The 26517-nt window shown below is 44.4% G+C and overlaps 1 long non-coding RNA gene across 1 annotated transcript in view; it reads right to left on the minus strand.

Annotated features, from left to right (window-relative positions):
• Positions 1-11734: 11734 nt before the first annotated feature.
• The window catches only part of LOC120369769, a 52256-nt gene continuing 37473 nt past the window's right edge, over positions 11735-26517 (minus strand). The window contains exon 3 of the long non-coding RNA XR_005583388.1: positions 11735-13814. This is a non-coding gene — a long non-coding RNA (uncharacterized LOC120369769). The remainder of the gene's footprint in view (positions 13815-26517) is intronic.

A 26517-nucleotide genomic window follows, 5' to 3' on the forward strand; every position in this document is an offset into this window, starting at 1 on the left:
AGTTCCCGCTCTATTGGGGCCCAGGCTGGGGCTGGGCGGCCTGCCCCGGGGATTTGGGGAGGCTTGGGCTGATGCTTGCCTGGCACTCCGGTCGGGGGTGCTGCCAGCCCCGCACTCCGGGCTGGGGTTGGGGTGGCTGCAGGCTCCACGCTCCAGGGCTGGGGCTGCTGGTGCTCTGGGGGTGCTCTGGGGCTGAGGTTGGGGGCACCTCGCTCCAGGGTTGGGGTTGGTGGCGCCCGGTGTTCTGGGGCTGGGGTCGGTGGGGAGGCGCTTGCCTGGGGTGGGGAGCCCAGCCGCTGTGGTACGGCTCTGGGCTCCAGAGGGGGTGGGGGCAGAAGGGGAGGGGTGGGGAGTAGGGTGACCAGATGTCCCGATTTTATAGGGACAGTCTCGATTTTTGGAGCTTTTTCTTACATAGGCACCTATTAACCCCCACCCCCCATCCCAATTTTTCACACTTGCTATTTGGTCACCCTAGTGGGAAGGGGCCTCGGGCTAGCCTCTCCCAACTGCTGGTTCACCTGCCACCCATGGTTATTCTCATGTGGTGGTTTTCAACCTGATACCCGCGGACCCCTGGGGGTCCACAGAATATGTCTAAGGGGTTCACGAAAGACTGTCATTACCATAGAACAGTGGTTTTCAACCTGGGGCCCGCAGACTATGTCTAAGATTTCCAAAGGGGTCCGCACCTCCTTCAGAATGTTGTAGGGGTCCACAAATGAAAAAAGGTTGAAAACCCCTGTTCTATTGCATGAGTGGAAGATGCACTTTGAACCCTTTGATTCCACCCTGCAGGAGTGCTCTGTTTATTTCCCTGATTGCCATACTTCTTTCATTTCCACCTCACATCCATGGCATATCCCACAATAAACACACACTTCTTTCTATACCAACCCACAAGCAAATACAAGCACCCACGGTGGGAGGAATCATAGAATCTCAGGGTTGGAAGGGACCTCAGGAGATCATCTAGTCCAACCCCCTGCTTAAAGCAGGACCAATCCCCAGACAGGTTTTTACCCCAGTTGTCTAAATGGCCCCCTCAAGGATTAAACTCACAACCCTGGGCTTAGCAGGCCAATGCTCAAACCACTGAGCTATCCTTCCCTTTGGGGAAACTTTTGAATGACACAGCCCTCCCAGTGCTTAAAATACTTAAAATAAAGTGTATATTTTTTCCAAGCAGTGGGCGATGCCACCTATCTCAACCCACAAGCCAGGGTACCTTTTCAATACCCAGCAGGAAAAAATACCATTTGGATCAATGGTCTTCCCTTTCCTTCTTTCCCCTACAAGCTATTATTCAAATTGTTAAAACAAACAGCTATCGAGGCCAGAAAAGTGCTAGACCAGACAAAAATAAAATAACAAGATGAGAGGTTTCAACCCCAGCCTCTCCCCAGGAGCATCCTTATGTTCTGCTTTGCTCCTCCTTCGGTACAAGGAAAAAAGCCATGAGCAGGTTAAATTTAGATCATTGCTGATATGAATGAAGGTGCCCTCACTATCACATAACACCAGAGATAGAAACCACTGGCTTCATGCGACTCAGCACAGTGCACCATGGAAGAGTGGGAGCGCTCGGATTCACAAGTGCAATGATTCTTCCGCCCTCTCTTACGACAGGCGATCAGTATTGTGCAAGCAGAACCCTGTATTACCCTGGGCCCAGCTCCTACCCTCCACTTCAGCAAGTGGAAGGAATGATATGCAGCATGCAGACTGGGGGATCAGTGCTCCATGTCACTATTATTCCTTGCCCAGCCATGCTATTACTCTATGGGTACATCAAAAGCCCAATGGAAGGTGTAATTTCCAGCTTAGACATGCTAGGTTTGTTCGAGGTAGCTTGATAAAAATAGCTGTGCAGCTATTCCCATCCGAGACCCTAAATAAGTACTTGGGGTAGAGAGTCTGGGCCACCATCTGTACCACTGAGGCTACCCTGCTATTTTTAGCGCACTGTCTATTAAACGTAGCATGTCTAGGCTGGAAATTACCCCCCTAGCTGCAGAGTAGACTTACCATATGTTTGTTTATCCAGTGCCCAGCACAACTGGGCCCCAGTCTCAGCAGGAGCCCATAAGCACTACGATAATACAAATAAGTAACTTATTTGTATTATAGTCAACTGTAAGTTCTTTGGGGCAGCCTTCTGTTCTGTTTGTACAGCACCTAGCACAACAGAGTCCTCCTCTGTAACTGGGGTTTTGAGGCACTTTTGAAATGCATATAAATAGTAATAATAATAGCAACCACAGCCTTCACTCCACTGAAGGCTATTGAGGGAGGGAAACTATAAAGTCTGCAAATGAGAACTGTCTGGAACAGGGATTGGGAACCTTTGGCATACGGCTCGCCAGGGTAAGCAGGAAGTAGCAGCCAGCACATCCCTCGGCCTGGGACAGTGAACCGCGGCCAGTGGGAGCCGCCATCGGCCAAACCTGCGGACGCGGCAGGTAAACAAACCGGTCTGGCCCGCCAGGGTCCTTACCCTGGTGAGCCGTGTGCCAAAGGTTGCCGATCTCTGGTCTGGAATTTTTGCAACAAACCTTTTTTTTTCCAAGCCAAAAATGGACTGTTTCACAAACATCTTTCCTTCTGTATTTTTATTGAAAATGGTCACAAAAAAGGTTATCAAAATGGTTAAGATTTTTTTTCATTTACCCAACTGCCCCAATCTCAATAAACATGTCGATAACAATTTCAACAAACAACTTTTAAAAAAAAATTAAAAATACCTGTAATGAGTCCATTTCATACACTGAAAGCAACTTTGAAATTTCAATTATTTTTCATGAAAATGGGTTAGCATTTTTTGACGGGCTCTGCTGAATATTAGAGCTGGTTCCAAATTTTCCAACAGATCATTTTTCTGTTGGAAAATGCCCTTTTGTTATTTTATTTTATATTATAAAAATTACAAAATAAAATGCTTTGATGTATTGAAAAAATACATTTTATGAAAAATTAGGTTTTTTCAAAAAAAAATGTTTCAGAAGCAATTTCAGAATTTCAGCTTTTTGTTCTGCAGAACAGAAATTCCAGTTCCTGTCCAGCGTTACTGAAGATGATAGAAAAGATCTCATGTTGCATAGGCTGTGATCATGGAAGCATTTATGCACAATTAACCAGTGGAACTCATTGCCAGGGGATCCAAAAGTATTACTGGGTTCAGAAAAGTACTTAAGTTCATAGGGGATAGATACATCAATGACTATTAGCCAAGGTGGTCAGGGATGTGACCCCATGCTCAGGGAGACCCTAAATCTCTGACTGCCAAAACCCGGGAAGCAAAGATGGGGTGGATCTCCCAAAATTGCCTTGTCCTGAAGATCTGGCACTGGCCACTGTTGGAGACAGCATACTGGGCTAGACGGACTATTGTTCTGACCCAGTGTTGCAGTTCTTATATCCTTACATTTAGAATAAGAATTAGAATAAAGTTAAGCACATGTGAAGGTGTTTGCCGAATCGGGGACCAAGTTAATTAGCTGACATTTAGTATAACCTGGAATGCTGAGTAATGCTTATTTTATGTACATCAGACTTTGACCGAATGCTCCAAAATACACTTCTGACTTTGCTCGGGGAGCTGTTGTCTACCTAGAAGACCATAAAAATTCCCTTTTATGACTTTATAACTTTAATTTCAAAGAATGACAAGTGGATGATATGTTGTTCTCCTTATTAAGGCACAAGAGCTTGTACTGAGCAACTAAAAATTATTTTTATTTAATGTTTATGTAACTAACACAACAGCAACCTGCAGCTTGGTGCAACCTGCAGCTCCCTAACTCCAAAATTCCACCTTCCAAGGTAAAGGATAATCTTTAGTCTCTGTAGTCACCACCCACACATAACAATCCTTATATAACAATGACAGCTACAGTTACATTGCCATAGAGTTGCCAGCTGCCGTGAGACTTGTGGTAGCTGATGTTTTGTTTCAAGTCCCAACTCCAGGAGTCACGTGAAGGCAGGAGAATCTCAGCTTTGGTTGTTGTTTTTTTTAAAATAAACTACATTTGTAGCCCTCACGGTTGCAAAGTCAAGTTTGAAAACATGACCCTAAAGGTCAAAAACTGTAAGACAAATAATAAGCACCCAACATGTATTACTTCAGTGGAGCTACGGCAGTATTCACCAGATGAGGAGCTTCTCCACAAGCATCTGTTAATTAACTCTAGTTGCTCACCCCAAATCACCAGCCACTTCTGAAAATCTTGACCGAATCTATGCTCAGAATCATCACCAAATTCATTTATTTTTTCCCCAAAATGACAAGAAGTTGAAGCACTTAAAATTATGGGGAGGGGGGCTGTTGAAGGGGGTTGTTGTTTTTTGTTATACTTATTTGTAATTATTCATTAGAAGTTTGGAACTGAAATCTTTTCCCTTATCAAAAAGGCTTCTGTCATTTGGCCCTAAATGAACAGTTTGGTATTATAGGGTTGCTCATGAGGGCTAAAATTGTTTTCTAGAAAAGAAAGAAAGAAAGAAAGAAAGAAAGAAAGAAAGAAAGAAAGAAAGAAAGAAGCATTTGTTTGACAAAGACACTCACAAAAAGAAATGCATGGACTTTTCACATGAGTATGAGAAAGGACAGCTCAAACTTTAGGCCCGTCAACCTACACAATGCATCTTTGACCTAAGCTATATTATTGAAATATTTTGTACATTATAGATTTGACTTTAAGGCATAGTCTGCAGTAGAAAAGGTTTGCCAGCGTAGCTGTACCTGCAAACCCTCCTTGCCTGGATACAGCTTACATCAGCAAAAGAGTGCTTTTATCAGTACTGTAGAGGCTATGTCAGTTTCCCAAATGAAAGAAGCTATACTGGAAAAAGCACTTTTCCCCAATATAAACTGTGTCTACACTAGGGGCTTTTGCCAGTATAAAAAATTCACACAAGAACCATCCCTCCTAACAGACATTCAGATACTGGCAAAAGTTTCTAACACAGACATTGGCCTAAATGCTGAGATGTAGAGAGAGAAGGCATTATTATGTGAGATCAGGAATCAAGCTCTCTAGAAAACACTGACAGTCCAGTTAAAGTGCACACACAATCTTCAAAAATGTTGCAAACAGTTTCCTCAAAGAGCGGAAGAAATTCAGTCCTAGGGCCAGATCCTCAGCTGGCATAAAGTGGAATAATTCCATTGAAGTCATCTCTTGCCTATCATTGAGGTTCTGTGAAGTGCCTTAATCAGCTGGGAGAAGGAAGCAGGGGATTCGTGCTAGTTTCAAGGCACTATGGAAGAGGGGAAAGGAGGAAGAGATGCCTCTAGTGAGATTAGATTAGACAGGGGCCAGACTTACAGGACCAGAGATGAGGGCGCTCCTTACATTTAGGTAGCTGCTTGTTCTGAGTATGCCTAAGGATACTGAGGAGGAGGGCAGGAGAAAAGAGCAGGAAAAAAGGATGAGGGGAAGTGAGGAAGAAGGGAAGGGGAAAAGACAGCTGAGAAAGAGAGGAGATAAGGATGATGGAAACCAGAAAGGTGTAAAGAAGGAAACAAAGAAAAAAAGAGTGAAGAGAAATGGGCCTAAAGGTACTACAACGAGAGGAGGAGGAAAGGAAAGACAGATAAAGCAGGGAGGGGAGTTAAAAGGAAGTAAACAGAGAAGGCATAAAAAAGAAGGGTTAGCTGCCCTCTGGCAAACACACTGCAAGGTAAATGGAAACGCGTATCTAAACAAGAGACCCACAGGACGGGGCCGGAACAGCTTATGCATCTAGAGCTCCCCCCTCTTCATCTCAGAGCCTATTTAATGGCAATAAATGGGTGGAGATTTCTCCAAGGCCAGGGCAAGGTAAACTTCTCCATCCCTCTGTCTATGTCGGATGTAAACTATCACAGCCTTGTTTGTCTACTTCGAGCCTCACCTATTGTGCCACCTTCTTATCTCTGAAGTCAATCCACCACTCAAAATGCCGCTGCACCGTCTAATGGTTGATGAACCTCTGATGGCACAACTGTTTTACACAATGCATGATTACCCCTGTAGAGCTCATTGCCACAAGATACTGTTGAGGCCAAGAGTTTAGCTGGATTCAAAGAAGGATTAGACATTTATATGGCTAACAAGAGCAGCCACCATTACATTCAACATGATTATAAATAAATATAAATTCTCATGCTTCAAGGAATAAACCACTGCTGACAGAAAGGGGTCAGGAAGTAACCTGAACTATGGGCAGACTGTTCCATAATTGCTCACTTCAGTGTTTCCTGAACTTTCCCCTGAAACAGCTGGTACTGGCCACTGTTTGGGACAGAAAATGGGTCTGGCAGGACCCAGTCTCATCTGGTATGGCAACACAACAATGACCTGTTTGTAGGGCAGCATAGAGAGAAGGGAGAAGCAGAGAATGAGGCTAGCACTTTTTTCCACGAGTACCAGCTAGCTTTGGTAATAGTTCTCATTCACACTCTGGGCTGGTCTACACTACTGCTTAAGTCAATGTAACTTACGTTGCTCAGAGGTGTCAAAAAACCACCCCCCTGAGCAACATGAGTTACATCAACTGAAAGCAGTGTCTACCCCATGCAGTGTCGGCAGGAGACGCTCTCCCGTCGACTTATCATGTCTTCACCAGACCCGCTAAATCAATGCTGCTGCATCAATCGCAGTGGCACCGATTTAGTGTAGTAGTGAAGACAAGCCCTGAGTGGGTGTTTCCCTCACCCATCCCCTCTTTGCTGGCCATCTCATATATGTTGCAATCACCTGTAGGATAATCTCTAGGGGAAGGCCTGCTCTACACTTAAAAGCTTTACGAGTTAAGCATTTCATTTGGGGGGATGGGACTTTTTTTAAAAAAACAGAATAGCTATACTGGTTAAAACTGGTCTGCACTAGAGGGGGGGGATCGATCTAAGATACGCAACTTCAGCTACAAGAATAACATAGCTGAAGACGCCGTATCTTAGATCGACTTACCACCCATCCTCACGGTGCGGGATCGACGGCTGCGGCTCCCCCGTCGACTCCGCTTCTGCCTCTTGCCCTGGTGGAATTACGGAGTTGACGGGGAGCATGTTTGGGATCGATTTATCGTGTCTAGATGAGACATGATAAAACGATCCCTGATAGATCGATCTATCGTGTCTAGACGAGATGCGATAAATCAATCCCCGATAGCTCAGTTGCTACCCACCGATCTGGCAGGTAGTGTGGACGTACTCCTAGAGTGAATGCAGTTATACCAGTATAAAGGTGCCTTATACCAGTATATTTATTCCCCTTCCTGTACAGGAGTATTCTATAGTGATATAAGCACTTTTATTCCAGTATGATGTTGTCTACCCATAGTTATCTTGGTAAAAGGAGGTTGTACTGCTTTAAATACACTGAGGTAATTAAAGCAATGTAGATAAGCCCATAGGCTCCAGTGCAATCAATCAGGGTCTTGCTATGATGCCAAGAGCAGAAGACACCCCTGAGAATTTAGCCCTTGAGTATTCAGCACCTCTTAGGTGTTGTTCAACACCTGGCAAGATTGTGAGGACATGTACCAGTGCAGTACACACCATCGAACCAGTTATACACAGTCGTCACCCTTTGAATTTCCAGAACCTTCTCTCTAGCTTGTGTTGCTGTAGTTCTCCTTGGAAAGTTGAGAAACACTCCTCAAATATCTTCTCATTTATCACAAGCTTGTTCCCTTGTACACATCAATATTTCTGCAAGTGGGGCCATTAACCTGGCCCAGCCATTACACAAGGGGCCTTTGTGTGTTTAATTATGTGGTTTAAATCTGCAGGATCCGTGATTCAGGACAGAGCAAGCTCTTGCATCAGGGCCAACCTTGAGGCCGAAGCATCCGTGGGTCCTTTTAAAGGTTTAATGTGGATTAAAAAGTTAGATCCCAGACACTGAGTATTTTTGACATTTAAACACATTTTTATAACTAGAGCACATGACAATCCTTCAAACAACCATGTTGTTTTATTTTTACAAGGCCTCCAATTAGCCAGTGTTGTTTAGATTGGTAATACTTGCAATGCATAAACTTTCTTAGCACATGGCATATGAAAACAAATAGCCTCCATCAGATGTGCATTTCCCGTGTCAAAAGAGCCGAGGGAAAGAAGTGGCATTTTTGTTATAAACTGTCGGCAGATTTCCTCCCTGGAGGGTGCCAGGACCATGTAATACAAAAGAACACACACGCATGGACCCAAATCCTCCAATGGGTGTTCCTTCTGGTTGAGGCCTTCAAGATCTGATCCAGGGGAAGTACCTTCTGTCTTTGTGAAGCCCTGGATAGTATGGGCGCATTGAAGGTAATGGGGCACTCCAGGGGCGCAGCAGTATATCTTTGCATTATCAATTCTAGGAGCAGAGCCCAGATAAGCATTAGTGAAAGGTCCTGTAGTGAAGGTGCTGGCTGGGTACTGCGGAGACCAAGGTTCAATTCCCTACTCTGCACCAAACTTCCTACAGGACCTTGCACCAGTCACTTAGGGCCAGGTATTTAGGTGCCTGGTGGGATTTTCAACAGCACCTAATGGGAATTAGGCCCTGATCTACATCTTTTGCTGTGTAAATGCCTGTAAAAATCTGGTCCTGAGCCTCTCTGGAAATGTCTACACGGCAATTAGGCACCTGTGGCTGGCCAGTGTCGAGTTTGTGGGTCTCGAGCTATGGGGCTAATGAACTGCAGGGTAGACATACATTTCAGCTTGTACTGGGTTCTGAGACCCACCCCCCGCCCAAAGTCCCAGTGCCTGGGCTCCAGCCCAAGCCCAAACATCTACACCACAATTAAACAGGCCTGTAGCCGAAGCCTGAGTCAGCTGACACAGGCCTCTGTGCCTCGGTTGCCCATCTGTAAAAGAGGGATACTAGCACTCCCCTGCCTCCCAGGGGCATTGTGAGGATAAATACATTCAGGAGTGTGAGCTGCTGTGGGCAAGGCTGGCCCCTCCCCTTTGGCCCTGTCAGTCACATGAAGGGTGGAATAAGGGCTTAAAAACAGGAAGTTCCCAGCAGTTGCTGGGTAGCTCCGGGAGAGAGCAGAGAGTGGCTCTACAGCTACCAAAGAAGACTTCTGAAAGCCTTCAGAGGAACTGCCCTCAGGAAGGCTATTTACTAGCCCCTCCGGGCCTACAAAGAGACAATGGTATTCTGGGCAGTAAGATAGGTTTTGTAATCCCCAAGTCAAGCCAAGGTGATCAGTGCCACCATCCTCTACTCATTTGGGGGTTAGAAAACCTGAGAAGACCAAAGGGACTATGGCAGATGGAGCCAAAAGCAACCTCCTCTCCCCCTGCATCAACCTAAAAAGACCATCTAACACAATCTGTGATCGGGACGCCTACTCAGGCAGGTGGGACTTTTCAGTGCCTTTCCAGTAGCAGGCACCCATCAGCAGCTTCAGAACAGTGACAAACACATGCATTCTGATGTTTGTGATGCACAGCCATCTTTATGCAAAACTAGCCTCAGGTGTGTCCAGAAAGAAATCCATTCTTGTGTTGAAAAATGCACCCATTTTTACTAATGAACGGAGATGATGAACATTTTCAATGTTTGGTTTTGCCAAAAATATCAAATGTTGACCAAAAAAAAAAAAGGTCAAAGAATGTTTTCATATAATTTGGGGTGAGGGAGGATTCTGACCAGCTGTAGAGCTGGTCAAAATGTATCAATTTTTTTTGGAAAATTTCATCAACATTTTGAAAAATGAAATAGTAAAAAAAAAAAAAAAGCAGTGACAAATAGTTTTGTGAATGTTTTACTACTTTTTCAAACAGTTCTGCTAAAAAATTAGCCTGTTTCACTCAAAAAGTTCACATGCCAATGCAAAACATTTATAGGGGGCACTCCAGGGCATGCTGAGGGGTACAGAAGGAGGATGTAGATTGCGGGTGGGAGGTGGTGTGGCCAGGGAATTCTTACACCCTAAATCAGTACTTCTCAATGACTGGTCCATGGACCGGTGCCAGTCCTTGAGATCTCCCTGACACAGTTTAGGAAGGCAGCAAGCTCGTCCCTGGTATCAAAATGGTTGAGAAACACTGCCCTAGCAAGTCTTCATCCCAATAATGGCCCATGCTGGTCTCTGCAACAGTTGCACGGGTTATTTGCTTGCTTAACTCGGCCCTGGCAAACCTTGGATGGGGAGATCCATGCCCTAATGCTACCATACAGTGTGGTGAGACTTTATCTATTCATGTCTGTAAAACCTTCTGAGATTCTTGGTGCCATATAAGTGCAAAGTACTGTTACTCACCTTTATTCTTATAATACAATTTGGTATCTTTCTCAAGCACTAAGGTAAAAAATAAGGATTCCATCAGTCAACACTTCTTCCCATTCGTATTCTTTACGTTGATTAAACATCTTCTTCAAAACTTGACAAATTAATGTTTTATTGTCCCCGATTATTTCCAATGGAGCTAAATGTGCACATGGTTAGCCATAAAACCTGAAACCAGGGAGGGGGTCATTACCAGTTTGAAACTCCATCCAAGTTTGCCAAATGCTTTGTGAATCTGGACCTTGTTTCAAACAAACGTGACCTAACAAAAGGTTTCACTTCAAAGCCGCATGAAGCTTGATGGCTTCAACTTGTGATGGACCAGAATCAAAACATCCCTTACAAGCTTTGGGGAGGTTTCTGTCCAGATGCAAGCTGGTCCACAAACTCTATAATGCAAAACTTTGCATCCAAACACACTCCCTGTGGAATTGTGTTCACTACAAAGCTAACTAGTATTATAGCTTGAGGGTTGCCCTTAACCCAAGTCCCATCCACACAGAAAAACCCCTCATTTGAATGTGGTGGTGCTATGAACTTGAGATGGCTAAAGCTTGAATGAGCTCATCCAATCAGCTGCTAGTCACTCTACAATGTGGACGCTGGCTAGTGCCACACGCTAACGGCTAGTCATCCAAAGACACTCAATTACTCCGGGGACAGACAAGTTCTCTCATAACGCACTGAAAGAATGCATAGAGATAATCAGCACACTGCAGTGCTAAGAACTATGGGATATGCCCCCAGAAGTCTTTGCACCACACTCAAGTACAGCACCAGTGAAGATGCAACAAGTCGAGTGTTATTTTGCAGTGTGACTCCTCTCACTCGAACTAGGCTAACATCAGATAAATAATTCACATGCAGATCACTAGAGTTGACTCTGAGGTGAAGGTATACCCTTTAAGCCCCAATTCAGTATAGGATTTAAGAATATATTCAAATCCCATTGACTTCAATGAGGCTTAAACACATGCGTAAGTGCTTTGTTGAATCAGGGCCTTTGGCTAACACATTAGCATTCTTCACCCCATCCCATCCCATCTGTGTATGAATAATTTCCAGTGAGATTAATGAGCGTTATCCTAATCCTTTTCGGGAAAGAATAGGATCCCTGGATACTATGGTGGTGGATATATCAGAAGCTCATCGGGACGGATGGATGGATAGACAGATAAATGACCAGACATGATTTATTTTTGTTAATATCAGATGACAAAATCAGTCACAGGGCACAGATACGGGTTATTTTTACGTAGCCCATTTTCTGAGCATAACCACCTTGCAAATGAAAATCAGTTCCACTTTAACGTTAAACAGTGGCAAATCAAAATGTGACTCGTAGAATTATTTCTAAGATGCACATACAGGATCAACATATTTATTCAGTGTCCTTAAACCAAATAAACAGTTGTATATTGTTACCTACAACATAAGTCTTTGGTCTTGAGTCTCTGGCCAAGAAAAATATTATCATAGCTAGTTTGTTATGAAAATGTTTGAATAAAAGAAATAACATCAATAACTTACGAAAAACTTCAACCTTTAATCAGTTGAGCCTTAATAGAGTTCAAGATAACACTGAGTATTTTGCCAAGAGTATAAAATAATCATAAAATAGTGTAATTGATGTACAACTTTGGTTTATTACAGCTTGCAAGCTAGATAGCTGAATACATGGATAGAGAAAATGTTGGCTCTTATGTCGGCATTTTTGCAATAACTAAATACCAACTATTTGGATTTCAGGAATTTCACTGTTTTTTATTTATGGTCTATACAAAAAATGTAGAAATCCTGGGCCAGATTCTCAACAGGTGCCAATCCGTGTAGAACCATTGTAGACAATGATCAGTGCTGATTTACACCAGCTGAGGTTTCAGCATAGTGTATTTAAAAGTGGATTTGGCAGACCTATTCCCTGCTCAGATTCAACCATCTAAATGTAAATCTAACAAAAATACAGCAAATAAACCTTGGACAATAAGTTACACCTGGTTGTTTCCTTTTTGGCAAGTAGTTAGCTGCAAAGAATTCCTAATACAAGGTTTGCCGCGCTCAGTGAATACAAATCTTTAGTTGCGGGCTGCAGAGTGAGCTTTTTTTCTTGCTCTCTTGACAGTTTAACAGCACGCCAACAATATTTGCTTAAAGTCTTTGGCTCCATTAATCTCAACCCCTGCTCCGTAGATTGCCAAAGCTGATGACAAATCCCAGTTAGCATGGATCAGCCACTTCCCCAGGACAATATTTTTCCCATGACATTAGAAGAGCAATTTTCCCCAAAGAGGGCACAAGTCTACCAGTTCTCAAGAAAGGATAAGTCTATGGCTTAACATGACTGATAGAGATAGCTGGGGACTACATGGAAATAGGAAGGATGAAAAATACCCTTGCACTCTAATTGGCTTTTTTGTTTGCACAGAGTTGCTTCTAATATGGGCAGATCTCCATAAGAAAACACAAAATTAGCACCTGTTAGGACAACTTAACCTTCAGGGAGAAAAGCAAACATCCTTGGGTTGTCTAGATTTTGCAACAAGGTTAAAAGACAGCTGATTTTTGCCAAGATTATTTTAACCCCTTCTTGCAATACACCGCTCTGCACAAACGAGGAGAGCTGCACTGTGCGTCAATGGCATGTAGAGCTGGATTTGAACTTTGCAGCTTCTTCCTAGCTTTGTAGTGGGCCAAACCAATTCCCCTGGATTCAAATTTCATGCTCAGGCCTATCTGTTAATAGATAGAAATATTTTATTTACCCTGGGGTAGCTCCTAAGGCCCCAGCTAGGAATCAAGGTCCCATTAAGCTAGTTGTTGTATAGACCAATCATGCAAAGACAGTCCCTGCCCCAGAGAATGAAAGGATAAATGGCAAAAACTGATAAGCAAGGGTGGATGACAAGGTAACCGCAAAGACATACTTCAGAATAGAAGTCATCAATATTAGATAAAACGGGACAGATTCTTAACTGCTGTAAATTGACGAAGCTTGATTGATTTCAAGGAGCCACACTGGATCAGCTAAAACTTTGCTCTGATATGTGTGTGCTTCCACGTGAGTATATTAATTATAGGGGTTATGGAAGAGGAAGATTGGAAATGCTTTTTTAATTAGGTTTTAAGCACATCTTTTAGGGGTAAACAAATGTATCCAGATACAAGAAGAACTGATCCAAACCTGTGCCCAGAACCAGAACCAAACTCAGCCATTTCTAGATTTGTAAACATTAGCTTAACATTGCCTTTAATTGCTCTTTTCCCCCTTCTTTCATGCGTCTGGGTACTAGCTGGGATCAGAAGTGGACATCCCTCAATGACACGAGAGAGACTGTTCTTACAATGTGTCCTTTCTGAGCAGGAAGGACAGAAATTCCACCAGGAAATCTTTCACCCAGGCCTTGATTCTCCAGAGGCATAAGCATGTGGTTAACTTTACACTCGATGAATAGTCCCACTGACATCAAAAGGACTTCTCCAAAGATAAGCATGTCTTTGCAGGACTTGGGCATAGGTCATGAGTTCCGCCTTTTCTATATGGGGAGACATGTCAGAGAAGAATAACTATTCCGCTACAGCTATCCTGGTATAATTTAGCTATTCCAGTATAAATCCCCACCATGGAGACACTATTCAAGAATAAAAGTGAATTTTTATTCTGCAATAATTACTCTGTTTCCAAAGCTTCGTTACTCCACTGTATCTATGGTGGTCAATCTCCCCCATGTAGACAAGCTCTGGAACCTTCTCATGAGTTTATCCTATAAGCCCATGTTGATATTTTAATTCTTCCTTAAAATTTGAGAGAAAGAAGAACATATCAAACCTTGCTTGTGTATTTTTTTTTCTACATCAAATTGCTATTCTCTTTGTAATCACTGACAGCCTCCATTGTATCACGCAACCCTCTTCGCTGGGAAGTGATGGAGGACTGAGTTATTTGAAGCAGCCAGCAGCTTTTGTGTAATTTAGTTAGACTAGTGCACCGTGGAATTTAAATAATGGCAAATATAAGCTCTGAAGCCCACATCCGAGAAAAAGTGACCTTTAAAAGCTTAAGGACAAAGAAATTAAAAAAAAAAATCAGTTCCTCATGTCTGCTAATTCTTTGCTAAGCAGTTCATTTAATCATGCTCATTAAAATGCTCTTTTTTGGAACGTTGTGGGCTAGATTGCAGCTTTCCCACAAAGCCTGAGCAAGGAGCAGCAAGCGGGCGTGCTGCCCAGAGGGGATCAAGGACAGAATCGGGTCTCAGCGAGCCACAGTATCAGTGGGGCACACTCTCACCATTTTATCACCAGTCTGGTGAAAGCTGAGGCTTTCCTTTAAAGCCCTAGCTCCTGGGGCCAGCTGATTACATGTGTGTCTCAATTCCACACCCCCCCCCCCCACACACACACACTTTTTTAAAGTAAGTTTCTAGCCCTTAGGGTTGCAAAGAAAAACTTGAAAATGGGACCCGAGTGCAACTTGAAGGCTTGGAAACCAGGAGAAAAAATTGGGTGGGGGGGGTTCATTTAAATGTCATGATCTTCAAGCCAATTTCATGATCTTTTTGCGGGGAGGGGGGAGCTGACAAGGTGTTTGTGGTGATGTGTTTTTGCAGGGGTTGAATACACGGCGTTGGCCGTACTGCAGGACAATCCTTTGCGCCCCACTTGCTCCAAGGGGACGTGATCTTGGCCAGCCCTAAATTGGGCACAGACGACTTGCCCACCCACACCCGCTCAGCTGCACTGACCAGTGTGTTGGAGACTGGAGTCAAGACTCTGCCTGCTCTCCGTCCCCTTGCACGGGAGAGGCTGCCCTCCTTCCTACACCTCACCCTGGGATGTGGCTAATCTGTGCCTGGGGGTAAGAAGCAGCCTCACCCCTCCACCCCCACCCCTTGCTCTCTGACACAGCTCTGCCCTTTAAAAAGAATGGACTGCAATGCCTTGTCACTTCATTCAGACCTGAGTTAATCTGGTCCTCCCTGTAACACAATCAGCAAATCTTGGAGCCCATTTATCAAAAATAACACACATTTCCTCCCTTTTGATTGATTAGACTGTGTAGGAAGGTATGTTGGCGAAGACAGCGGCTGTCACAACTGGACAACTCTATTCCTGGGCTTAGAAATCGGCTGTTGAGTATGGGAGGCCAAAATGCCAAATCCAGACAGAAGAGAAAAGATCCTAGGGGAAGAAATCCAAGATTAAAAAAAAATAGATGCTTGCAAGCGAAAGCTGTGGCATTCAGAGATTGCTATGGAGAATGTGAGACACTGGCAAGACAATATAGTCACCCAGCTCACACTGCCAGTGTTTTGTTACTGCTGGAAAATGAAATTGATTCAACTAGGGACTTTAACTTTAGTGGAACGACTCATCTGGGTAAGCTTACATCCATGCAGGATCGGGGCCTCGGTGAGTCAAGTGATTGTACTTGAGCTAACGGAATTGTAACGCCATTCAGCTAGCAATGCGTCTTATCGCTCTCCAATAGAGGGACCAATCTCTCCCCTGGCTGCCCAAAAAAATTTGTTAGTCTCAAAGGTGCCACAAGTACTCCTCATTCTTTCCCCTGCCGGAGTCTTCCATTTCTTTGCCAGCACCTCAAGCAGCTCCCATTTTTACTACCCGGTGGCCAACATTACCCCGAAAGGCCTTATCATCAGGCCTTCACTACCAACCCCCCTCCCAGGGGTGGCTCTAGCAATTTCGCCGCCCCAAGCACGGCGGCACGCCGCGGGGGGCACTCTGCCGGTCGCCGGTCCCGCGGCTCCAGTGGACCTCCTGCAGACGTGCCTGCGGAGGGTCCGCTGGTCTCGCGGCTTTGGTGGACCTCCCGCAGGCACGCCTGCGGATGCTCCACCGAAGCCGCGGGACCAGCGGACCCTCCGCAGGCACGCCTGCGGGAGGTCCACCGGAGCCGCCTGCCGCCCTCCCGGCGACCTGCAGAGCGCCCCCCGTGGCGTGCCGCCCCAAGCACGCGCTTGGCATGCTGGGGCCTAGAGCCGCCCCTGCCCCCTCCCTCCCCAGAGGAGAGCTGCAGCAAAAGCAGAGAGAGACTTAGTTTTGACAACAGACAACATTCCACCGTATAAATGTAAAATGGCTTTATGGGGGGGACCTATCTATATGGTTGTGTGTGGTTTTTGAATAATCAGTATCTATGTGTAATGGTTCAATGTCACCCAACAGGAAGTGTGTGCACAAAAGCAGTGATCCTTGACTAAAGAACAGCATACTTAACAGCTCAAAAGCAATTGTTGTAAAACCTGACAGAATGGTGGCTAGCAAACATATTTTATTGTCATTGGTGCAATGAAGCTTCAACACTTTCGGGGAATTTTACCTTGGGGAATGGTGGGTATTTGATGAAGAAATCTGAGCTCAGCAGGTCACGGCCACGTTTACTGTTTCCTCCAGAACGTACATATCTTACACAAAATACAGCCCAGGTCTTCAGAAGAAAAACACTTTATTCAGCTTTGAATGGATCCCAAGGTCAAATAAAATAATATCTCTGAAGTTTGCACTGCGGCGCAATAAACGAAAAGGGCCAGGCTGATGAGCTACTGAGTGCCTTCGACTCCCACCCGCAGCAGGGGGTGAATTTGGCTTTAGCGGGGTCCTTTGGGCCCTGATTCTGCAAGCACAGGTAATGGACTCCAGCTCCCACTGGAGAGGTTATCTGATCAGCGGTAGCGTCGCTGGGACAGACATGCTTGGCCCCAGCTCAGGAATCTGAGCAGCGATAGACTGTTGACTAGAACTAGTGTGTTTGGAAAGGTCATCCTCAAAGATGGCTGGCCCAGTGGTTAGACCGCTTGCTTTGGACTTGAAAGACCTGGGCTTAGAGTTCCCTGTTCTGCCACAAACTCCCTGGGCAACCTCAGAGGGGAGTCACTTAGGGTAGGTCACAGTGTGGAACTGCAGCTGGTGTGGACACACCCAAGTCAATTTAGCCAGCTCAGGTTCAGGATGAATGAAGCTGCAGCAGCGTGGCCTTTGCAAGTAATTAACCAGGGTTCCTAGCAGGCTGGGAACCAACGCGCTCTGCCATGGCTTCACTGCTAGCAGTACCCAAGCTGACTAAATTAAAGCTCGCTCGGGTATGCCTACCCAGGCTGTACTCTCACCCTGTGACTGCAAGGTAGGCATGGTCCTCTCCTGTAAAATGGGAATAAATTGCACTTCCCTATTCATGGGGGTACTGGATACATTTAAGACTGTCAGGCTTAGATACTGTGGTGATGGAGCCGGGTAAGTACATTAGATGGATTCCTACCAGGGCTGGAAGTAAATAATTTGCATAAATCACATTAGTTTTGTCTTGGAATAGCATCCCAGGCTGGCAGAGACTGACATGAAGGAAATCCACAGCAGCAGCCTTCTCTTCTCAATAGAATCAGTGGTTAGCAAAATGGAAATATCCTGCTGAGATTAATCCTGGTTAATCACTGAGTCAACCCTCATTTTCTTTTAAAGATTTAAAAGTCGGGGGAGGGTAGAAGATGCAAGAGGAAAAAGCTATTAGTGCCAAATAGTCTCACCATCCCTAAAAGGTATTTAAAGAAAGTCAAAGATATAGGGATTAAAATTGATCTGAGCCTAGGACAGGAGAGCCAGAAACTCTTGAGTTCTAATCCGAGCTCTGACACTGACTCGCCATAAAGCCTTGGTCAAGTTGGCTTCCTGCCTCAGTTTCCCCAGGAGTAAAATGGGGAAGTCAATATATTTACTTACATACCAGCCAGAAGTGCTAGAAGAGTGTTAGTAAAGTATTTTGAAAGCTTTTGTCTGATGCTTTTAAATTACAAGGATGATTTACACGTGTCAATTATTTCCAAATGTGTCATATGTCAATGTCATAATTAATTTCTTAGCTGCTAATAAGGTTTACACGTGCCTTTATTTACTCTCAGATGTGGGGCGTCTACAATAAAGCAGCACAGATCTCATGGCCTTTGGCTATTTGAATCATTATGGATGATTAATAGTGATGCATGAGCTGGCTCTCTTCCATTGAGATTAACGGGAGTTGAGCTGCTAAATCTCTCCAGACCAATTTGAAAATGGAGTAAAATAGGTCCTGATCCTGTGAGCTGTTAAACACTTTCAACTCTGGGTGTAGCCAATGGGGCTAGGAGGCACCGATCACCTTTCGCCACTGGGCCAGTCCATGGGAGTGGAGGGTTTTTGGCATCTTTCAGGGATCAGGCCCTTAACGAGCGTCATTGTTAAGTGTGTGGCATCCCAGAAATCAGTGAACATAAGAGCCAAATTCATTACCCCTTGGGAGAACTCCATTAACTGCAGTGTAGATACCCCTGAGATGGCCAGATAGTTAGACCTACCCCAATACCTGCAGATAACATTCCATAGCTATTTCATTTTCTACTGCAACTCACTGAGAAGTATATTAAGAGGAAATATTTTATGGATTGAAGAGGTAGGGGTTTTAAATGTAGCAAGATGATACTGGCATAAGCGACCGTCATCCTTATAAGTTTCAACTCAGAGGAACATTTTGCCTCCACCTGGGAATCATATGGGTTTCCTAGCCAAAGGGACAGATTTCCCTTTGGTTTGTTTGTGTCTGAGGGGACAGATTGGCTTTATCCTCGCTCTGAGGCTTCTGGGAGCCATGCCCTCTTTTGACAGAGGCAAGCCCCAGGTTAGGCGCCGTCTGGTTCCCTTGTGCAAGTCCCATGCCTGAGACACCAAGGTGAGAGGTTGCCTTTGGGCAGGCGAGATCAAAGCACAAGGTTCGCAGGAAGCAGGTTGTTCTTAAATTGCACCAGGTCCCAAGGCAGCTGGTTCCCTTTGGCATATGCTGCCGCTGACCTCCTTCCACAAGATACACAAGGATACAGCCTGGCTGGGTCGAGGAAAAGCCAATGAACCACTAACAGTCTCCACAGAGAGAGGTGGTAACTGACTGAGCAGCCTTCAGAATCCCCCCAAAATGGCCATTGCTTAACATTCAGTAAAGCAGACTGCTCTGGGAGCAGTGCATGGTGATGCCTGTCATTTACTAGTTAGGGTGGGAGGAGCCTTGAGGGAAAGGAGGGCTGCAAAATTTGCATACCATTGTAGCAATATATGCCTATAGGTCCAAATGCATCCTTGGGTGCCATTCTCCTTTCTTCAGGGGAGGAATGTCCGCTGGAATGCCCTCTAGTGGTGGGGCTCTGATTACAGTCCTTCCTTAGAAATATCCATTGGGCTACATTCCCCAGGATCCTTAACTGGGAACTGGCTGTGTCTGTCCAGGAGAATTTAAAGCAAAGCATGGTGGACTGTGAGCAGCAAACTGCTAGGTCTTTCTTTACCACAGAAAAAATCATATGAGTATACAGGTGGGTCAGATACTATGGGGATGGGAGCCATCCAAGTAGCTAGCTAGAGAGAGAGACTTTTAAAATAATGTTATTTGATTATATTATTTGCAAAACAGTTTAGAACCATGAAATAATCTTCCTAATACCACTGTGAGGTAGGTCAGTATTACTATCCCCCTTTTACAGATGGAAAAACAGAGGCAGAGAGGGTAAGTGATTTGTCCAAAACCTCAGAGGGAACCAATGTCAGAGTAGGTATTAGAGCTCAGGAATTCCTGGTGCCCAGTTCTGTGCTCAGGCCATTAGCTCACACTTGTCTTATCTGCAGCACCCCTTCCCTATTATACACACAAACAAAACTCCTCTCCAAATTTCTATAGGCAAACCAGCCAGCCTGTGTTGGAAGGGGTCAAATTACAAGGTACAGAATATATACAGAAATCCTTCATCTGAAAAGGGATTATATGCCCAGAGGGGAGGGCGGGAAATCCCTCCTTTAATCAGAACCTACATGGGAAGACCCGGGTTGCACTGGAAGTGAGATTTCAGAAACGCAAGGAATGAATGGTCTGCTTTGTATCCGCAGCTTTGATAGATCAGTTCCTTCAGTGACAGACTTGTTAATCTTTCCAATGTTGCTTTTTCAAAAAAAGACAAACACAGTGGATAAATGTAGAGGGCCAGCCACATCCCCTCCCATAGGAAGTCTCACCACATGGGCAATTCTTCCAGTTAAAGAAAACAGCCCACTTTATTTACAGGGTAAATCATTTTGACTTATCTTGCAGGGCTTGCTCATAACAAAGTGACAGTTTCTCCCAGTTGCACAGTAAAGGGCTGACTGGGAAAATGTTTTCCTTCCCACCATGTAGAAACAACCGGCCAAAAGGAGGTGAGGGAACTCTCCATTTTTGTAATACACTGTTAATGCTCTCCTAGCTGACAATCACACGGACGCTATAAAGGCCTGAATTCACCGTTCCTGGCAACTGCAGCTAGAAATCTGAACCTCTACAGGGATTTTGAGCTAAGTACATTGAGGCGAGTTAGATCTTTCAGCCTTAGAGGGTAAGGTAACCATTAAAACGGTTTCTAATTAAATTGTGTTACTCTAGGAAAGAAAAAAAAGTCTCTTTTTTTCTTTTCTTCTCTGTTCTGACCCAAAAAGCAAATAAATTTTCCTCACCTAAAGGAAAAGGAGATTTGGGGAAAGGAGATTTTTAAATAATGAATACTCCAAATGGGAGACGCTGATTGTTTTTTCCTTCGTATACATTTTTCCATGCTCATCAGCTTTACACAGCTGAGTTAATCCAGCTGTTTTTTAGATATGTGGCTTAAATACAAATAAAAGACGGCACAGTTGTGCACAAACTGATTATTGTTTTCTCTCAACCAAAAGTTTGCAAGAGAGGAATGGACTTGGGCTCAGTTCTGCTCTGGTCAAAGTCAATGAGAGCTTTGGCACTGACTTTAGTTCAGGTCTGATTCAACCCATTTGACCACATTCTGACTTCAGTTGCAATGGTACAAATCTAGAATAACTCCACTGGCTTTTTAGGCCACTGATAACTGAAGACACTTACTCATGTTCTTTTGGCGAGTGCATAGAGTTAAGCATGTAAATGTCAGAATGTTTGAAGGATCAGGGGACATAGAATGAGGAAGGGGTCTTCTTAACGAATACGTCTGTACATAGGGTTACCAAATAGCAAGTGTGAAAAAACGGGACAGGGGGACAATAGGCGCCTATATAAGAAAAAATGGGACATCTGGTCACCCTATCTGTACAGCACCTTGCACATTTTCGGCACTACTGCAATATGAATAAAAATCATAGAAACTGACTTCAGTGTAAATGAGGTCAGAATCTCTGTATCTGAAAAAAAAATTGGAAGAAATATAAAAGAACATAAGAACAACTATACTGGGTCAGACCAATGGTCAATCTAGCCCAGTAGCCTGTCTTCCGACAGTGGCCAGTTGGTTCAGAAGGAATGAACAGAACAGGGCAATGTATCGAGTGATCCATCCTCTGACATCCAGCCCCAGCTTCTGGCAGTCAGAGGTTTGATGCCCAGATGCTATGATGATAAATACAGCATAAATAACTAGTGGGAGGATCAGTGGATGGATGGATCATTGTATAGATAGATAGTTTTGGTTTGGGGTCACTGAAAGATTTGGCACCATTTCCCCCTCTATTTATGCACAGATGTACCAATATAAGCTGCCTCCCACACACTTCGTTAATGACTCTATTCAGTTAAATTGTATTTAATTGCAAGCATGTGCTTAAGTCCCATTGATTTCAAGCATAAGTGCTTTGCTGAATCAAAGCTTATATACCTAAATATTATTATATATACATGATAGGGAGAAATCCATTGTGGAACTCTGATTCCACATTACAGAAAGAAGGCAGCTTCCACTCTCACGTGAACAGATGGAAACTTGTACACATGCTATCTTCACCCCAATAATTCCTTGTATAAAAGTTGCTTCAGAAAATAAAGGATGACACGTTCGGGACTAGAAGTCAGGGGAAGTGTATGTAGCAATGCAGATTTACCCCAGTGGCGAATCTGGCCCCTTGATTGTGAAAAGACAATACTTTGCTGTCAAGTTCTGGTAACGTTCATTTGTTTAAGTTGAAATATGAAAACACATGTTCTGATTTATAAACTGCAGGTCAAACATGCAGGTATTAATGACTTTTTGCTGAGATTTTCAACTCCAGCCAGGCATGTGTATGAACAACCAATTAAGAAAAAAATAGAAACTATAAAAGCATAGTGGTGTTCCCATCATCTCATAGTAACAAAATAGCATGGGGAAATTGGAAACGCAGACCATTCCAACAGGACTCAGCCTCGGCAGGTAACAAAACAACCTTGAGTCCAAAAATATGCTTCTGTTTTGACCTTAAATGGTGCAATTTACTGTAATAATAAATATTTTAAAGACTTTCCCCCTGAAAAGGGTTGAAAGCTTTCGCTGTTGCAGTTAGCTGGATTATTCAAGGTAATAGCAAAGCTGCTTGTGCTAGTGAAGGTTGCATAAAGATTTAGAGTCCCTTACAAGTATATTTTGCCTTTTATTTTTAATTTCCCCCCAGGGAGCCATCTGCACAGGTAGATTTATGATGGTCCAGGACTATATTGAAACACAGGGCATGTCTACACTATGGCTAGGTCTTCAACTGGAGTCAAACAGTTTACGAAAGATGAGGTCTGGCCCTATGGATACAAACATATCACAGGAGACGCTATAACTTGGCTTTCCCCTACTCTGGTTACAAGCAGAGTTCCAATATAGGGCAGACTTGGCCATGTTTTGTAAGTAATCATCCAAAATTCCAATGCCATTTAAAGAGACAAGGTGGGGGAGGCAATATCTTCTGTTGGTGAGAGAGACAAGCTTTCGAATCACGCAGAGCTCTTCTTCAGGTCCGTAACCAGGTTAGTGAACAATCATGTTGTAACCAGGTTCTGCGACATGACATTTATAGTGTTGACAGGATCACAGTTCTGCTCTGACCAGGGCAGTGGTTCCCAAAATTGTTCCACCACTTGTGCAGGGAAAGCCCCTGGCGGGCCGGGCCGGTTTGAGTACCTGCCGCGTCCGCAGGTTTGGCCGATCGCGGCTCCCAGTGGCCGTGGTTCACTGCTCCAGGCCAATGGGAGCTCCTGGAAGCAGTGGCCAGTATGTCCCTCGGCCCGCACCACTTCCAGCAGCTCCCATTGGCCTGGAGCAGCGAACCGCGGCCACTGAGAGCCGCGATCGGCTGAACCTGCGGACGCGGCAGGTACACAAACCGGCCCGGCCCACCAGGGGCTTTCCCTGCACAAGCAGCGTCCCAAGTTTGGGAACCACTGGACCAGGGTATAAGATGCTTGGGACACTGCTCTGTTATAACATTATCTCCTGGCATGCTAAATTTGGCTTGATGCTCTGTCCCCACACACTGGAACAACTATGTTTAAGAACTTTGCTTGAGAACAGTTGAAAGTCGGTTGTGATTAAACAGGGGTCGAACATGGGTTGGCCAATCGGCACGGATGGCCCACAGCATGTGAGGATGGTATTCAAACCCAGTGCTGTATCTTCGGTTCCTACATTACACTGGTGTTCTCAGACAGGTTAACCCCATGCATAGTCATTGACCAAACCATACTAGAGGGTCATTTGACCACAAGTGAGTTTAAACTCTACGTAAGCACTATTCTTAAATTCATCTGCTGCCATAATTCCACTGAATTCAATGTAGTTATACCAGCAGTGATTCTGGCCCCAATTGTCTTGTCTGACTTATTTTGATCCTCTTCCATCTGCAAAGCATTCAAGGTCAGAACCTAAACTGGTAAATTGGCATAGCTTCATGGATTTCAGTGGAACTGCAACCATTGATAGCGGCTGTTTTTTCCCCCTTATGTTTCTTGTGGTCCATAAGTTATGGGGTACAATGACCCTGTTCTATTTACTTGCTTTTTCTGTAGCATCAATAGTAATATAACAGCAGTAGAGTTCTAGGTGACAGATTTTGTTTTATTTGTCCCTTGACTTTAGAATCTCAGAACCTAAGACACTGTGGCTATTACAGATTTTTTTAAATTCTTTTGCTACCGAGCGATGGCCTTAAGAAGCAAGGCCCCTATTTTTAAAAGCCCATGTACAAAAAGGGCACATGTACTTTTGCATGTACACAAGTGGCATACAAAAAACACAAGATGCGTGGGTACAAATGGGGACTGCATGGATGCAAAGGTATCTTTGCCTGCAAATTGGTTTCTTGCATACGCACATTGAGGGCGAAAGCCTGGCCTTACCGAAGTCAATGTTTTGTGTGTGCAATTCATGCCCATGCAAAAGAGCGTGCACTCTTTTGCACGAAAACCTTTTATACTGGCACAGAGATTTTCAAAGCTCCCTAAAAGATTTGGATGCTGCCATTCATGTGGCCTAGAGGGCTTTCAAAGCCCCACCCTGTGCTCCTAGATGTTAAGAATGAGTGAGGCATTCCATCAAATTATAACGTTTTTAAATGAAGCCAAGCATTTGTGAAAATGGCACGTCATACTTACCTTGAGGCAACAAAAGTATGGGAGATTATTGTTTTAGTGGGTCTTCTAAATGGCTATGTATAGTTTAAAATAATTAAAACAGTTTCAGATGTCCAGGAAATGACCTAACCACATAATTGCCCATCAAACATTTAACGTTTAATAATTGCATTTTGTAGGATAGCATCATCAGCTGTCCCAGTCAGTGTATTTTATAAAAACTGGGAGAACCCACAACAAAAGGATGCTCGGAAAGATCCTTTTGCAATATCCCAAATGCCTTCATTTTCTTTTCATGCGGCTAAAGATGATGTTCTGTTTCTTGAGATGCACCCTGCTGCTTTGTTTATAATCCCTAAGAGAACGGGGACATCGTGGAGAAAAAGGATCGGCATATAAACCTAATACAAATCCCATTGTATCCACCAAGACACTTGGTCAGCCTGATAGGTTGTGGTCTCATCACACCAGCAGCCTAACCGTTGTCAGGTGTTTGTCGGCATCAAGGAGAGTTTTAAGGAGGGATTTGAGGAAGGATAAAGCATTCATTTTGGGGATGTTCACAGGGAACTCCTCCCCAGCAGGAGGTGCAGCTTGGTAGAAAGCACACAGGCACTTGTTTGATCTACTTGGTCTTGGGGAAAAGGAAAAGGGCAAGATAGAAGAAGCAGAAAAGGTTCCCAATGTATATTAAAAATGCACCGCACGTTTTAGAGGTCACAGAAGTACATTAATTGATAACAAAAAGTGGTTAGATTTCTGCTTTAGAAGGAAATATTGTTGCTTGGCTGTAAATAGATACATGGGTGTATTTTTATTACCCACTTCCGCCCTCGTGCCCCTGTTGCAAGTTGTTGAGAATGCTGCACACATAAGCAATCCCACTGAAATCAAAGGGAAGCACAGGGATGCAGGACTATAGACGAATATTGGAAACTCTAAGGATCATGTCTACCTTTATGTTTGTGCAGCACCTTCACCAATGGGACCTCTACCATGCAGAGACGACAGGTGCCTGCTGATAGTGTGTGTCTGGGGGGCACAATTCATAGGGTCACCTCCCCTCCAAACTGCTTGAGTCACCCACCCCCCCTTACCTCAGTGGCATCTCCCTGCAGCTCCCAGCTGTTTGCTGCTGCCTCTACCCACGCCTGTAGCTCCCAGCTTCCTGGCTCCAGCAGCTGCCATCCAGGGCGAGTGCCTGGCTGCACCAAGTGACCGAGCAGGGCCAGCAAACTCTGGCAAAAATGTGGGGGGCACATGGTCCCACAATCTCCCCACCCCCCATGTTGCCTCTGCTACCATGCCTGGACTTCTTGGTGCTGCTGCATTTATAACAAATAAATAAAACATGAATATCACTCCTCCTAATAATCATAATCCATAGCTCTTGTATAGCCCTTTTTGCCAATAGATTGCAAAGCACCCTGCAAAGGAGGTCAGTATAATAACCTGAACCTTCATTCCCTATACAAATTGAATCTTTTGAAAGTTGAAAAAAAGTGGGGTTAATTATTTTCTTATTTTCCATCTTGGGGTCCCTCGCACTTCCTGCTTCTGGATGCGTCAGACGGAGACGCGGCAACAACATAGCACGAAAGGCTGTTGTGGGGAGATTCCCGGCCTGTTGCAGGGCTCTAGTGAGAAAGCATGTTTTAGTAAGACTGACGTCTTGGTTTTGCTGGCTAAGACATCTGGATTTGCATGTGAATTGTGGGTATTCGTCTGAACTAAATAGCCACACTTTTCCGCAGTCTGCCCATCACCACCTCACCCAGGTCCAAATTCAGCAACTTTCCAAAGCACGTGGCTAACTTCCCACATATGAATAGTGCCGTTGA

The sequence above is a fragment of the Mauremys reevesii genome, linkage group 8 (genome assembly GCF_016161935.1).
Source record: "Mauremys reevesii isolate NIE-2019 linkage group 8, ASM1616193v1, whole genome shotgun sequence".
Taxonomy (NCBI): Eukaryota; Metazoa; Chordata; order Testudines; family Geoemydidae; genus Mauremys; species Mauremys reevesii.